We start from the raw sequence: 16,539 nt of genomic DNA on the forward strand, positions 1-16,539 counted from the left end.
GTTAAGTTTCGCATAAAGAAGCGCTGGTGGCCTAGCGGTAAGAGCATGCGACTTGCAATCCGGAGGTCGCGGGTTCAAACCCCGGCTCGTACCAATGAGTTTTTGGGAACTTAAGTACGAAATATTATTTACCAGTAGCTTTTCGGTGAAGGAAAAATCGCGAGGAAACCGGACTAATCCCTACAAGGCCTAGTTTTACCCTCTGGGTTGGAAGGTCGGATAGCAGTCGCTTTCGTAAAAACTAGTGCCTATGCCAAATCTTGGGATTAGTTGTCAAGCGGACCCCAGGCTCCCATGAGTCGTGGAAATATGCCGAGACAACGCGAGGAAGAATAGTCATTATACAGGTAGTAAAAAGTAGTAAAAGTAGTTTAACATGTTCTTATAATCCAAAAGAATTTATTGGGATACAATTCTGCCCTAAGATTTGTAGATGGAAACAACCCTATTGGTTGATTTGAAAAGTAACGCTAGCTTAAGTTTAGAAGTAAGCACATTTATTTCAGTCTTCATTGATAGCAAGTTTATCTTGATGCCTTGACCTTACTATTCATTTCATATCTAACTATTTAATGACAGATACTGTTTATGAAACCATTAATTATGAATTAGGATTGGACCTTGTCAATTGGCATTGTTGAAGCGATTCGAATATCATGGTCTGAGGTTATTTTAATAACAAGTACACCAGCCAAAGTTTGTTACTCGGTTAGTGCCACCCAGGGGACACGAGCAGGGTGTTGGTGGCAATTCCTGCGGACGTAAACTAACTTCATCCCCCATAGCGAGATACACCGAAGTGCGACTGTGGAAAACCTGTACAGTTCATTTACTACATTGTCCACGAGTGTCCAAAAATAACTTGTACACAGGAGATCCTTTGGACTTACTTAAACTAAGCGAAAACGCAGCCCATTGAGTGAAGAAACTAGGTATTGATTTGTAAAGCGACCAAGAATTGTATTAATGCCATACGACTAAATAAATAACTTTGCATTGTCAATACATTTAAATAATAATAAGTTATACAAAACACAGGGCACGTCACAGGTATCCACGCCACGGTAAAGCCAAAAAATAAAATAAAAAAAGCGGTAGGTAAAGCCACGTATACATTATAAACATTTTTGTTCCTAAACCAGGTTTAATAAAAAAAGTTTCGTGATACCATAATATATATTTTCTGAGAAACTTTGTTTATGTACACTGTTTATAAACAAAATTGTTAATAGTGAATACTTGGCTAATGCCAAAGGCTTTTATCGATATATTTTGTAATTACATAGCACTGCACTACTTACATGATAACAAAATATACGCCTGTGACTTTGAATTTAGCAATGTTCGTTAGAAAAGATTTTGGTAAGTAAGTTTTTGGTGTTTGTTTTTAAACTCTCGGATCCGATTCGAAGAATGCTTAAGACACGTTTAAGATCTTGGAAAGATCGATAAGTAAACAACATGTCAAAATTGACATTTATTTCGATTCCGCTGTGATCCCAATAAGATCTATCTACGATATTTCTAACGTCAAAGTGACATTAGTTGCCCAAATCGAGCTGCTTCTTTCAATGAAACGACATACAAACTATATCTGAATGAGAACTTATCGTTATCTTATCTCATTCTTTGAATCGGGCCGTTTGTCCTTTATACATACCTCACTATGGCAAATAAATAACAATTTATGTCTGTATGTACGTGGGTGGGTATGTTTGGGTTTGTGCCGGATTTGATTAGATGAATGTGATGCAATCGTTTCATCTTCATCATCTTGGTCGTGGTGAACAAGAAAATATAAATAAGTACATTTAATTTAACCAACTTCAAAAAGGAGGAATGAATACAAAAAGTATTCGTTATCGTAACTTGTTATTTAGTTTCTGTAAATTACTTAAGTACCAGATTTAGGTATAATGACCTGACTATTTCCATATACCTATTGTTTAAGTTTCGAGTGGCGTTTTCTATCAACGGTTGTCATGTTGGCTAAGCCCCCTGACGGGTTGGTCCCGGACTGTCTAGAACACAAAATAACTAGTGTAATATTTTGGCTATATCCCTTTTAGTCTACATCGCAAACGGTCTAGAACACAAAAAGACTACAATTATTTAGACCTTTATAACTACGTATCGTCGATTTACCTTTACGTTAACGATGTCGACGAAGCCCCGCTGCCGCGGGGCTCCTATTTCTGTGCGGTTTGGCCTTCGGCCATTAAAAGATAACTAACTAACCTAACCTACCTATAAGTGGTCATTTTGTGTTCTAGACCGTTTGCAATGTAGACTAAAAGGGATATAGGCAAAATATTACACTAGTAATTTTGCGTTCAAGACGGTCCGAGACCAAAGCCCCCTGAAGGTGAGCCCAAACCATAGGTTCCACTGTGCTGACGGAGAGCGTGAGCAATCTTCATTTATAGTATTTATACGCGATACTCAGGCGCATGGCTCACTGTATCCGATTAACGCGCATAGCGTTTTCTCGCTCAAACTTCGGAGCGATGTGCGAATCGGATGTAGTGTGCCATGCCCCTAAGTATCATCAAGGGGGCAAGGGTTATGTTGCAACTTGCAAGTAAAACGTAGTGATTATATGCTCTTTGCTTGCAAGATGCATCCTTCAGAAAATATGCAAAATAGTCTTGGATAAAAAAATGATGGATTGATATTTTAAGAAAATGTCAGCCTTTGCTGACACCATCTGTATAATACTTATGTTATTATTATCACCACTTAGGTAATCGTACGAATAGTCTAATTATTATTTTTTACTACAAAACAAAACTAGAGACAGAAAAAACTTGTGCTGGCGCTAAGGCGCTATCGATGTAAATCTTTGACAGTTGCCAACCCCATTGGTGTTTTAGCACCTTTTGTATGCCAAGAAAAGCTTGACGTGAACACCAATGACTTTATCACAGTAATTAAACATGTTTAATTTTATATTCGGTCCTACAGTTATGTAATGTTATAAAAACTGGGAAAGAAACAGCAGCTGTAAGGAGTAAGAGTGGCCAGTTAAAAGCGCGCTTTTGCCGCACACCCATTTTAAATCAGATACTCGTAATCTACATAATGACCGTATATTGCTTTTCATTTCTCATGCTTTTAAAGTGGGTCATTGTTGTTCTAAAAAGTGTGCAGAAAATGATACGTTTCTGCTCTAGAGCACTCTACTTTCTAAGTACGTTTTTCTTTTTTTTTTTACGATAAGTACGATAAATAACAATATTTTTACCCAAAATTGTTAATTCAAAATAAAGAAATACTACTGAAGTTTATACTTAGCCGTGTTTATTTGAAATGCACATGTACTCGTATTGTATTTTAATTTCCTCGTAATGGAAATAAAAAGTACAGTGTTTAACTCGGGGAAAGGCACTGCACTCACTGCGTTCGAGCACCAAACTAACTCGACGGAAATTGGTGCCTTTCATCTCTTGGTTAACAATCTACTATTACGTGGTATATAAGCGCATTGTCATTTTCCTTACATCGCATGCGTTCAACGCTGCATTTATATATTTTAAGCTATATATTTGTCGTGCAAGATATTACGATGTAGACGACTGTACGCGTTCTTAGCAGATAGCGGAACACGTCAGATTTATCAAACACATCATTTCGTCCTGGCACCATGAAGCACCCTAGGACATCTAATTACAGACCAGATATCATTACGAATGTCAGCCAGCAAACGTGGCCCGCAAACATGAGCTGTACAGTGTACAATGCTCCTTCACCACCCAGAAACACTAGACACCCACATGCCCTTTTGTTTCGGCTCCCCGCGTAGGATAACTGGAGATCCAAGGGGTGAAGGAGCTCTACATATAATGGGCTAAAGTCCCTAGCTCTTCCCTGCACTCGGCGGCAAAAAGTCGAAACGTGTGGGCCTGCAGACGTACCCGTTTCTCCATACAAGGCACTCCTTGGCGACTCGCTCAACGCACCAGCTCACATAATATTGTTAGCCGATAGCTTTTTATGTCCAATGCATTATTCGATACTCATTTAAAATTCTAACATAAGCTTATAAAGAAAGCTCGCCATTTCGAAGCGGTCCCCTGCTGGTGACGGTCGTCGGAACAAAATAAATAACCGGCGTCTAAAGTAAAGATATCAGGCTATCTGCCCGTTTTATTAAGCAGATATATTACGCAAATAATTGAGTTTGGGAGCCGGTCTGCGCCTACGCTTCAAAAATCGCGGGGGCGATCGGAGGCTTCGACGCGTGCTCAAACGCGCAAGCGCACCGTGCTATACACACGCGTCATTAAAAAAATAAAAACAAAAAAAAACTTACGAACGTGTGACCTTTCTTTAAAGTGACAGTTAAAAAGTACGCGTGATTTGACGGTTCAAATTTCGAATTCGAATAAACTAGTGCTGGAGTTGGCGATAGTTATCGATGTTTTAGTTTATGAATGGAGTGTAGGAAGTGACGTCATGATTAGTGTTGTGACTGTGTGGATGACAATGAGCGACCATTAGAGCGGAAAGGTGAGTGGAATGACTAACTCATTAAAGCTAAGAAAATGTTTGAAAACAGTCATTAGTTTGCTTGTATATGCTAATTGCGCTTAATCCGAGATAATTAGACTAATTAAGAATGTTTGTTAGTGGGCTTTTCAAGCAATGGAACTTTTGCAGATCTTTCATAGATGTAGGCTGTCATTAGACGGCTAATCCTAATTAGGCATACTTAGCTACCTAAAGACTTATTATGAAACATCATATAACAACATTTTAAACAACAGTACTTTTCAAAAATAAAGAGATTCGTTACAGCATAAAAAAATTAAGTACTTAACTTATTCTCCTATGGTAACAGGCACATTTTAAAATATATTTAAACATGCTCCTAAGTTCTTGGCATAGTATGCATGCTGTTCAGATGTTTGTGAACACTTTGTTCGGGTCCCATGGAGGTCCTGTAGAAATAGAGAAAAATTGGGTATTTTTTTGTTGTAACTCCTGCATTTGCTCTCGGTAAGCTGTATTTTGGTGTAAAGCGGTGCAAAGGGATCTCTATTACATACGTAAGTAGGTAGGTACTACCTACGAAAATTTTAACATATGTAGGTATTTATTTATTTACAACCTTCGACCACATGTGCATCAAAATTTTTAACTCAATTCCAGAAAATTTCAAATTTCTCCCTTTACATTTATTTAAAAGACAGCTTTATCAATGGCTCTGGAACAAATGTCTTATTCAACGAGTGACCTCTTCGACAGGAACACAGTCATAATATATGTTACGAGCTTACGAGTACGTATACTTTAAGTTTAGTTTTAGTGCTTAATCTTAGTCTAGTTTTAAGATTACTTTGCATGCTATTGTGTAGCAAAATAAGTTTTTGTACTGGAATTTTTACTTACCACCACCATTGTACCATATTTTATATATTTTATGCGAATAAAGGACTTTTACTTTACTTTTTCGAATCGAATTAATGAATAAAACTGCTTAATATTTTCGTAGTCGTAGGCCGATTTGCTTGTTAGGAAATTATTTAACTGGTTTCAAAAAAAGGGAGAGGATCTCAATTCGTTGAAATTTATTTTTTAATGTATGTTCACCAAATATTGATGCACTATTTCACTTATCCTTAGCTTTTGGAGCCTTTATGTGAAGATTTGATATGTATTTGACAGTAAAGTAGGAAGGCTATGCGAATTCAATAATAATAGTGATTTTTTTAATAGTATCTGAAGTCAGGATATTAATTAACCTCTTGAGCGCCCTAGTATCGCACGTGACTAGTGATGGGCGGTGGCTTAATTCCTGGGATAACGAGATATCGGCTGAAATGTCGGATATATTTCGGAAATTTATTTACCCCGTATTTAATTTTACGGGTTAAAAGTTGTACTCATTCGTACATCTTAAACTAGTAATTCGCCCCGAACTGAGAACTCGCGGTTCGCTAAAAAGGTAGATCAGTTGAATGCACCTACTGTCGGCAAAGGATCGAAAACCGAGTGCGATTTATTGCAAGGTATGTGGAGCCCTTAACTGATCGATTTAAAGGCCATTCCAGACGGGATAGTCAGAAATCGGAAAAGAAATTGGCATCATTCACCAATTCAATTACCAAATTTAAATTTAGGGAGATATTTGATTGAGCGCTCTTAATTCAAAAATGCCTCCAAACGCGAATACTAGCGTCACAAATTGGTATTCTTGCGTTTGCATTTCGATTTCATCGGTAATATCGGTCATAATCGTCAAGCCAAATTGGCGTTTACGTCCACACCACCTGATTTTCAGATAATTTAACCAGATTGGCGAAAAATAGGGTTGTTTCCAATTTTTTGAAACGCTTGTATTACGTTCCATATTAACTAAAAGTTGCACTAAAATTCAACTTTTATACTAAAAACGGCTTTAAATTAACAAAATATATTTTGACAGATGCTTTCGCGCCCAAAACGCTCTTTGAAAATTGTGTGACGTCACAGTTTACGGTTTGAAACATAAGACACGTTTTGGGCGCGAAAGCATCCGACAAAATCTATTTTGTTAATTTAACATATTTAAAGCCGTTTATAGTATATAAGTTGAATTTTAGGGTAACTTTTAGTTAATATAGAACGTAATACAAGCGTTTCAAAAAATTGGAAACAACCCTATTCTGCCCTAAGATTTGTAGATGGAAACAACCCTATTGGACTGACCTTCAGTCACCATAGAGATTAAAATTAACTGTATCTGTGGTAAACCGTAATCTTTGTTGTCAGATGTCAAATACCTTTAAATATTATGTTAGTTTCTATCTAGCTAATTATTTTAAAATCGTAAATTAAAAATACAATATTATAAAATAATTTAACGTAATGTGTAAACCGAACACTTTTATTTGATACCAAACGCGACCATACTTTCATGCATTTGCAATATACCAGAATAGCAAGACCCCCCAAAAATTGCAGGCAGTCAGCTTTTTGGCCTTCTATAGACTGTTCTAGTGCCATAACCACATAAAAATTTGCAGGCAGTCATTAAATTAGCAGGCTCGGGATAGGTACTTAAATTAGAACACATTTGCTTAGGTACACTGACACAGTAGTCCATCAAACCAGGGATCGGAAACCGGTATTTTTTGTATGGGAACGGAAAAGGTATTTTTCGTTCTTTGTTAATTATTTAATTTTAATCGGGCAATCTAATAATACCAAGTCCTTATCTAAAAACAAAACTGAGTCCTACATATGGAGTATAAAATAAACCGTAATATATGGTTATTTGGAAGTTTTCCAAAGAAACCGGTACCGATCCCTGCATCAAACTATCCTCTGATAGTTCAGCTTATAAATATCGAAATGCCGGGACGTGCCCTAGCCAGCCGTGTGTTCCAAGTTGAATGTAAGAACTTTTCTTCGCTTTGCTAACTTGTCCGAATAATATAAATTAACTATGCTAACAGAGATCTTATACCTACTCGTATCTTAGGTTTAAGTATTTTCACTGAACAGTGTCTACGATGATATAAATAGACTCAAAGGACAATTAGGCAATTCCATGGTTATTAAACGCATACGTATTTAATACGTTGTTTTACTATTAAGTTAGTATATTAGGTATCTATTGCAGTTAATTTTAGGCATTCAGGACAAGGAAAACTATCGGCATCTTCACTGGCATGTGTTTTTGCATATTATTGCAAATAAACCGAGTTGCTTAATATCTGTAAGTTTTACACACAAGCTGGTGTACTTAAGGGTTAGTGTAAGTTGGGGTGACTTTGAATTTCAGTCATGACTCAGTGAATTTGGTTTTTACGGCAAAGTACTGGTTTGGCAGTGAAGAATTGTGGTAAGTAATTAATATAAGTATATTGACCGCAAAAACACGAATATTCCGAATTACCAGATAGATAAAGACATACAAATTTAACGGCATTTCATTTTTGGACAACAACAAATTAAAATTCATCGGGTGTTGGGATTGTGCATCCATGTAAATTAGTTAGGTTAGGTTAGTTACATACAGTTGTTTACTCCGCCAGCAGCAAAAATCAAAAGGAACAATCTAAACTTAAATCAACTTCAATTGCCCTCTCAAAGCTAAAAATAGTCACATCCAGCCCTCACTATATGCTAATTAAAATATACAACTACCTTCCGAACTCCCTAAAAAATATTAAAAAAATACTGATGTTTAATAAACATTTAAAATCATTTTTAGTCAACAAATAAATAAAATAAAAAATGTTATTACAACGTACATGTGCGATAAATATGATTATTAATGTAAATTTTATGCATGTTAGTTTTACGTATATTGCTGTGTCCTTGCAGGGTATCACATGTAAACTCACCTACTTATTAGCTCCACCTAATAATGTGTAATGTGATAAGTAATAAACATTTTTGAATATGAATTTGTTTAAGAAAGTCAGCAACATTGCGACATATCAGTTCACAACATAGCTTAGATTAGAACTCCGTTGTGGGCGGGCCAGTTTGTAATTTTACTCTGACCTCCGACAGCGTATAGTTTTTAGTTGTGTGCGTAATTCCATTCATAATTTATCCCATTCGCCTCTTCTTCAAGTGCTATATATATTGTTTTAGTCACCTCGTAGTTTAGTCGATATAGAGGTAACTATGCACATGGCATGGCAGAGTGGATTTTTAGATGGGTTAAGGCAGGGCTAGGTCTAGGGACAGCAAAGCATCAGGAAATATGTAATAAGATACGCTGTTTTGAGCTAACAGCAGGTGAACTTTTTTCGCCACTACCCCAAGCCGAAAAGTTCATTTTGATATTACTTTTTATAGGTACAGTCCCTACCGTAAGAAAGCATGAAACATAGTACTCATGTAGCATAAGTAGGTAAGACAAAAAAAAATTGTTTTGTTTGTTATTATAAAATGATTGAAGTTACAAAAACTGTCAATGAACTAGGTATAATAATATATTATTAATTAAATTCCCTATTATAGGTAGGTAAATGTGCCTTTGAGGTATGTTGCTAAGAATGATACTTTTCAAATTAGGCGACGTGCAATTTTTGATTTCCGAGACGAGATTTGGGCTGAGAAACGGGCATGAACATAGAAAATCGAAATTTTGCTATCATCGTTTCGTTATGCAATTATACGAGTCACAGAGAAGCAGATTTCCTATTTTCACAGTTCGCCGTAAGCTCTAGGCATATTGGAATAGAATAGGTAGTTACATTTTAGTTTTAGTCATCAAACATCGTTACAACCGTGTAGGCCCAGCTAGGCCACGCGTGGGCTCATTTAACTCCGAGCGGCCTACGACGTTCTAAGATATATAGGTTTGTTATGGACTGTTTGAAATAACTACTAAAATATCTTTTGTAAAGTAGATTCATTCAACATATGGAATTATATAGATACTTAATATACATATGTGTGATTAATGATATGACATATGACGATATACATTATTGAAAAAAAGTGCGTTATAGTGCGTTCTAGGTAATAAAAAATTACTTATTTATTTGTCCCATTATGTTTATAAAAAAACAGCCTGTCGCAAGTGGGATTCGCATATTTGTAAATATTTCTTTTAGCCTAATTTAGTGTCCCACAGCTGGGCAAAGGCCTTCCCTCATTTTCACCACTTGACCCTGTCATTTTCCCACCATTTCGGGTAAAATGCGTCTTTTTTTTTTTTTTTTTTTTTTTTTTTTTATTAACACAAAAAAATTATACATTCTCAAGATAATTCCAGCGAACAAAGCCTCCTAGGGCTTAACTGCCGCTGTAATCGCTCTTACACTCTATAATATTATATAAGTAGGTTTATTATTTACATTTAAAAACCATGGAGTGTTTCATATCACGAAGTCGGCAATCTTGATCCCTATTCTAAGGTGTTAGGATCTCGGTTCCGCTTAAGTCACATCATCTCCTTGTCGGTCTGCCGGGGTGTAGGCATCTATGGTGTTACGTGGGTCCCAATTAGTATCCATTTTGACCCAACTTTCCGGGTGCATGCGGCAGATATTTCCAGCTTATTCCCACTTAAACTTAAAAAAAGAAAGCCTGTTTGTCAATATTAACCGAATTAAGTTCATACATGATTTGTTAGTAGGTGACGAAGCCGTAACTGTAGTTTTGGTGTCCACTTGACGAAGCTAGCGTTGCTGATCACGAACTATGGATGCACTTGTTTCTATGAATGAATGAAAGTTTATTCACAAGAACATATGGTACAATACCTACTTATATTTTCTTTTTCTTACCCAAGTTCTGGATTAAGTACATAAGTATATTTTTAAATAAATCCGAATCATACCATGTCCATCTAATTCATTCATCCACGGCCTAAACATTTTATGAAAATATTTTTCCCACTTTAACCAGTTCCAGGCCATTCGAACAGCGGCGTGGGTGAAAATAATAGAGTCAACGCGTTGACATTTCGCAATTGTGGTCTGGCCTTTATTCTTCTACACAATCAAAAATATACTCTACCATGGGTTTAATAAGATCTAAATTACGTTATAAACTTTAGTGTAAACCTATGTATCGAAGACCACGTGTGGTTATTTGAGTTTAGAATAAATTAAGCGTCCAATGAATTTGTTAGTAGCGGACGGTTTGAGTGTTTTCTCAAAGGAGCGGTAATGAATCTGAAGAATGACATTTTGATTGTTTGTGGGCGGTAGAAATGCAGATGTTCGGTTTTGACGATAGATAAATTCAATTGATATCTAATAAAACCGGCCAAGAGCATGTCGGGCCACGCTCAGTGTAGGGTTCCGTAGTTACTCTTCCGTCACAATAAGCTAAACTGGAGCTTAAAGTATAGTAAATTGTTAACCAAGGGATGAAACGGTACCTTTCACCCGAGTTTAACAAATAGGCAAATTGACATAATCAGTATCTAATTAAAGTAAGTCTTTTACTATGAAGGGAAAACTTTTTGCGATAACTCAAAAACAGCTAAACTGATCATGTCCGCTATAGTTTTCATTTAATGTCTTTCTTAAGCTCTACTTCCACGATTTTTTTCATATTTTTTGGACCTATGGTTCAAAAGTTAGAGGGGGGGGACACATTTTTTTTTCTTTCGGAGCGATTATCTCCGAATATATTCACTTTATCAAAAAATGTTTCTTGAAAACCCCTATTGTATTAGTTTTGAAAGACCTTTCCAATGATACCCCAGACTCTAGGGTTGAAGCGAAAAAAAAAATTCACGCCCACTTTACGTGTAGGGGAGGTACCCTAAAAAAAATTAAATTTTTAGATTTTATTGTACGACTTTGTCGGCTTTATTGATTTATATATTCATGCCAAATTTCAGCTTTCTAGCACTAACGACCACGGAGCAAAGCCTCGGACAGACAGACAGACAGACAGACAGACAGACAGACGGACATGGCGAAACTATAAGGGTTCCGTTTTATGCCATTTGGCTACGGAACCCTAAAAAGGATCTAATTCAGATACATATGATTGTATTCCTAATAAGATGCCATAAAATCTAACAATGTTTTCTTTTATAAGTTTTATAACCGACAGTTGACAGGTAGGTGGGCTATTTTATGGAAAGTTTTACACTTATCTTTTTATTTTTATTTTGGGATTTCTCATGTATACTAAGGATTGCAAGCTCTTAAAATCCTAATAGGAGAAAAAAGGGCCCCAAGATTTTTATTTCCAACTTGTTACCCATTCCTCATAGACATTTTATGAAGGTATAAATAAATAAATAAAAAAATAAAAATACTTTTATTCAGTAACTATGATTTGGTATACAGTAGCTGTGCTGGTGCCTCTTTGTAAGTATTTAAGATACTTGTGTTAAGAGAACACCGCTCTTCCACAGGATGTTTTGCTTACAATATAACATGTTCGTATAGGTACATATATTATCTTTCGATGATATTGCATTTTAGCATTTTACTTAATAAAAACAAAAACAATAGAATTATAACAACTGCAACAACTTATGTATATATATTTTTAAGGTAGAATGTACAACAATTATCTTTTCTTGTGTGTTTGTGTGTGTGTGTGTGTGAATATATTATATTAATTTAACATCTCTTCAATTTCATTATAAGTTAAGTTTTTTAGCCAGTTACATACTTTGTTCTTACACTCTCTATACACGCAGGTAAGGGTTATAGATTGTAATGTGGTACGTTACACAATAAAAAAGGAAAAATAAATATTTACATTGAAGGTAACGGAATGGAAAGGAACGAAAATCTATGGAAATTTTGGGACACTTTTTTTTATTCGATCGACAAAGCTCGTGATTCTGAGGTGATTCCCGGTAAGGGCATTTATTTGTGTGATGAGCACAGATATTTTGTTCCTAAGTCCAGGGTGTTTTTGTATTTCAGTATTTGTATATTACATATATCGTTGTCTGAGTATCCATAACACAAGCCTTGTTGAGCTTACTGTGGGACTTAGACAATATGTGTAAGGATGTCCTGTAATATTTTGTTTATTTTAATAAGCACCTTGAAATAAAGCTAAGCTACCCATTAATGTTACCACTAGATTAGCATATAATTAAGCGCCAGCTGCAAGTGGTAATTACTTTAAACAACCCTAAAATGCAGCCTACTCGTTCCGAAGGCAACACAAAATAGATAAATTATAAAAACACTAACTCTTCGTAAGGCAGAGGGAAATACATTTTGAACTTTATCCTTAAGTGCTACGGTTCAATTTTGTGTGATTTTGACACCCCTATGCTTTAATATGCACCGAAATGAGCTTCAAAAACCGTAGCGAGCGGTCAGCAAGTCTTTTGTCTGTGCACAATAGCCCCGTGGCTCGTACGCATTCGCCCCGCGCGGGGTGATGCAGGCGTCCGTGATAACGCGCTGTTTACGAGGTAATTTGGTAACGTCAATGCGTTTCGTGAAGCAGGTGCGGGTTTGGAGCTGCAAAATATAAATAGTTGCTTGTAGAACAATTTTGAATCGGATCTCATATATTTTTTAGTAATTTTAATATTTCTCACCAAGCGAATAAAGGATGACTCACGGTAAAACAGTCTGGGTCCGGCCCGATGCTTCCGAATTGGAAGTTCCGACACTTCGTTTTCTATGATTAGTAATCAATGGTCACGTGATGGTTTCTATAGGAAACTGAAGCATCGGATGGCCGCACCTGGACCTATCCTGAGTCATGCTTAATAATGCGAAAATAAACTAATAAGCTCAACATGTCAAACGGAAGCGACGCTGCGACGCAACGCAATAACAAACCACTAAGCAATTCGTCTATAAGATTAGGTTTCTGGGCAATCCTGAGGTATGAAATATGCACCAGAATCCGGTCCTGTCCGTAATATTGCGCGCACGCTTAAAAGCTTTTGCGTATATTGTGTTGTTAATTATTAGCAAAGATAGTCGTGCTCCCGGGACCGAGGCGAGAGCGAGCGCGTATGAAAATTGAGGACTGTGGTCTAATAATTAAGGTTATTTTTACATTCTATAGTATTAACTATAAGCAACAAACAAAAAAATATGTTCCTTTCAATGTTTTTCTTTGCTATTAAGCACCGTGACTTTTCTATCAACAGCTATAGGATTATAGTTGTGCCTTTCTCAAGAACGTTCCCCGTTTGTATGGGGAATATTCTCGTGCGAGAACATTATATGTGTTTATTTGCAAAAAAAAATAGGTCATTGGTACACGTTTCCGGCAAAGGATACATTTTTGTTTCAGCTGCATAACGTGCCAGGAAAACAGACATACCTACTTATACAAAAAGTACACGTAAAACCCTTAAACTCTTCCACCAGTTGGTTAAAAATTGAGAAACGCATAAACTACTCAAACTCACAAATATCCAGCAGGCAAGTAAATCTACTATCAAACAAACTACTCGAGTGGACGACTAACATTTATTTGCAATACCAAGAAAACTACAGGCCGAACTTCCCAAACTTTATGATCGTCATAAGTTGCTTGTGCGAGTTATAACAGCTTAAATAGCTAGCAGTAACTTAAATCCATACTAACGTGAACTCTCCATCCATCCATCGTGCGATTCGTGCGTCATCTATTTTGGATATCAATGTATGTTTTTTCATTAAACTTTTACTTCTCCATTAGAATCAATTTTCTTTGCCCTTTAGGTATTCGATTTGTGTGATTTGACTAATTTCTTTGCGATTTCTGGCTAGGGAGATTCACTGTCAAAACGACCCAATTTTCTCACTGCCAGCTATGTAAACTGTGAATTGTGGGCCAAACTTCACCGTTTGAAGTTCCGGTAGCTCGAACGATGCATTGCTATACATACAATACAACTTGGCTAAATTGGTAGTTACCTTTAGGTATTGATTTGACTGTATTTTCTGTGGGGAAACTTCCAGTTAGCGAGATGATGCGTTGATGAGTCAAGTTTTGTTACTGGTTAGCTATGCTGACTTGCTGACCAAAGGATCCAGTTGCCTTAACTAAATGTTGAATACGTTCATGAATCCTATGATACCTCCAATTTATAGCGTAATTATGATTTAATGCTAGCTAAGGCGAAGTTATGTACTTGATCACTACCGTAAACCGGGGTTAATTTGATTTCCGGGTCGACTTTGATAACAAATTGCATCCGCTACTAAAGTATTTGTTTTAACGAGTTGAATAACACCTTAGCATTTATTTTTTTCTTTTTTGGCAACACTGATAGTTGCTTCAATGCATAGTGACCTGGTGGATGCGTAATTCTATTATTTCGACTAGAAAAAAAATTTAATGGGAAGTACGCTTTTCTTCCTGATTTTGTTGGCTAAGCAACTTTGATTGTACTTGTGTCAATAATTAATACATGTAATTTTATGGTGACTTACGTTAATCAGTATTTATTCGTGAGTTAAACAAAATACCTAAATTCGACAGCCCATACATGCGCACGTAGCCGGGGTTGCTTTGATCACTTATACGTGGTGAAAATGATCAAATGAATAATAACACCAGGAATTATTTTGGGATCTTCCGATGTTTACATGTATACTTTCAATACTTATATATATATATATATATAATAAATAGTTATCGTTTGTCTGTCTGTAGTCGAGGTAGACGAGGTAGAGGAAGTAGTTTGTATGTAGGGGTTGAACTCCGGGACTGCTTATCCGATTTCAAAAATTCTTTCACCTGTTTCTATTCTATAGAATGAGCTATAAAGCTGGAAATGGCTATATTTTATCATGCTGCTTAGCTTTCGTTTTTTTATTATATCCACTTGAGGCCCTCAGAGTATTAATTTAATAATAAATAAATATACATTGTTTTTTTATATATACCATGCCAGAGATAACAAAAAATGAATGGTACGCGAGACTACAAAAAATATCAAGAATAATAAATCTATGATGCACTCGCAGACATAATGTCGGGCAAAAAATATATTAGTGCCGCATCGGAAGCATATGCGATTTCTTAATAACTGCAAAGGCGACATATCTAAGACCCGGGTGCATATACTATATTTACTGAAACGCAATTCAAAAATCTGTTAATAAGTGCGATGATAAGTAAAGTTTCTACGTTATTTTTATAAATATAGCCTTGACGTTATTAATTTGTATCCTTTGGTAGGTAATATGTTATCAAAGTAGCCCCACACCATAAAAGTACTTATCCGACTTTTTTACGGGCTTTTCAGCGGGTTTACTTCAGATTATCAGTAAAAAAAGTAGTGGTTTCAAAGTAGCCCCATTTTTAATATAACTTAGATCGCGTTGTTCTTATTTATTTTTGAAAAAATATTGCTCTTCAGCTGTCTCTTAAATTAGCTGTTTTTTTTTTACTATGGTATCGGAAGCTATATAAACTAATTACTTTACATTTATTACTAATTACATATACCTTATCCTATTATAAGTAAAAAGTTTCAGAGTAATCTAGCTAGTCGTTATAAAATGAGAGCGTAACTACGTTTGTATGGAGAACCGAGCTTGCTGGAGACAGTAAATTATCAGATAAGACAAAGCATTAACAGCTAGTGCTGTCTTATGAACCCTTTGCAATCACTGGTGAACCTAACCTCTAGGGGTTTGCAAGGGCGTAGCCAGCCACTGAAGTGGAGGGGGGGGGGGGGGGCAGACGCCGCAGAGGGGCATACATTGTATGTAAAATTTGAGCTCCAGGGGGGAGGGCGGCTACCTGTACCTGCCTACGCTCATGGGGGTTTGCGTATTTCAATTGTGAAGTAGGTAGCTGTATACTACAGCTATTTTAAGCCATTAGGAAACTATTGTATTAGTTCAACTAATCGCCTAGTCCGGTGAAAGCATCGTCCTCGACCTAACGAGCCCTATTGTTGTCACAAGGCTTGTAGCCGAGAGCAATGTAAACTGTACTGTCTTAAACGTATCTACTTAGGTATCTACCTTCATAAACAAATAGTACTAGTGGGTCAGACACTAAATTGTGTTCGCGTCTTTCCTGTAGACATACCTAAAAGTTAAGAGCTATAAAATGTAATTTTCTTATTTAACCCTTATCCACATGAAAAGGTACTCCTTTTATTGGGATAAGTATGATCAAATCATTACCTACATGCCC

General features: G+C 36.3%; 1 protein-coding gene across 1 annotated transcript in view; it reads left to right on the forward strand.

The window, feature by feature from the left end:
* The first annotated feature begins 3,450 nt into the window (after window positions 1-3,450).
* Window positions 3,451-16,539, forward strand: part of LOC133516546 (slit homolog 1 protein) — a 190,711-nt gene continuing 177,622 nt past the window's right edge. The window contains exon 1 of the mRNA XM_061849537.1: window positions 3,451-4,509. The gene's annotated coding sequence lies outside the window, so the exon portion shown is untranslated. The remainder of the gene's footprint in view (window positions 4,510-16,539) is intronic.

Source organism: Cydia pomonella, chromosome 3, assembly GCF_033807575.1.
Source record: "Cydia pomonella isolate Wapato2018A chromosome 3, ilCydPomo1, whole genome shotgun sequence".
Classification (NCBI taxonomy): Eukaryota; Metazoa; Arthropoda; class Insecta; order Lepidoptera; family Tortricidae; genus Cydia; species Cydia pomonella.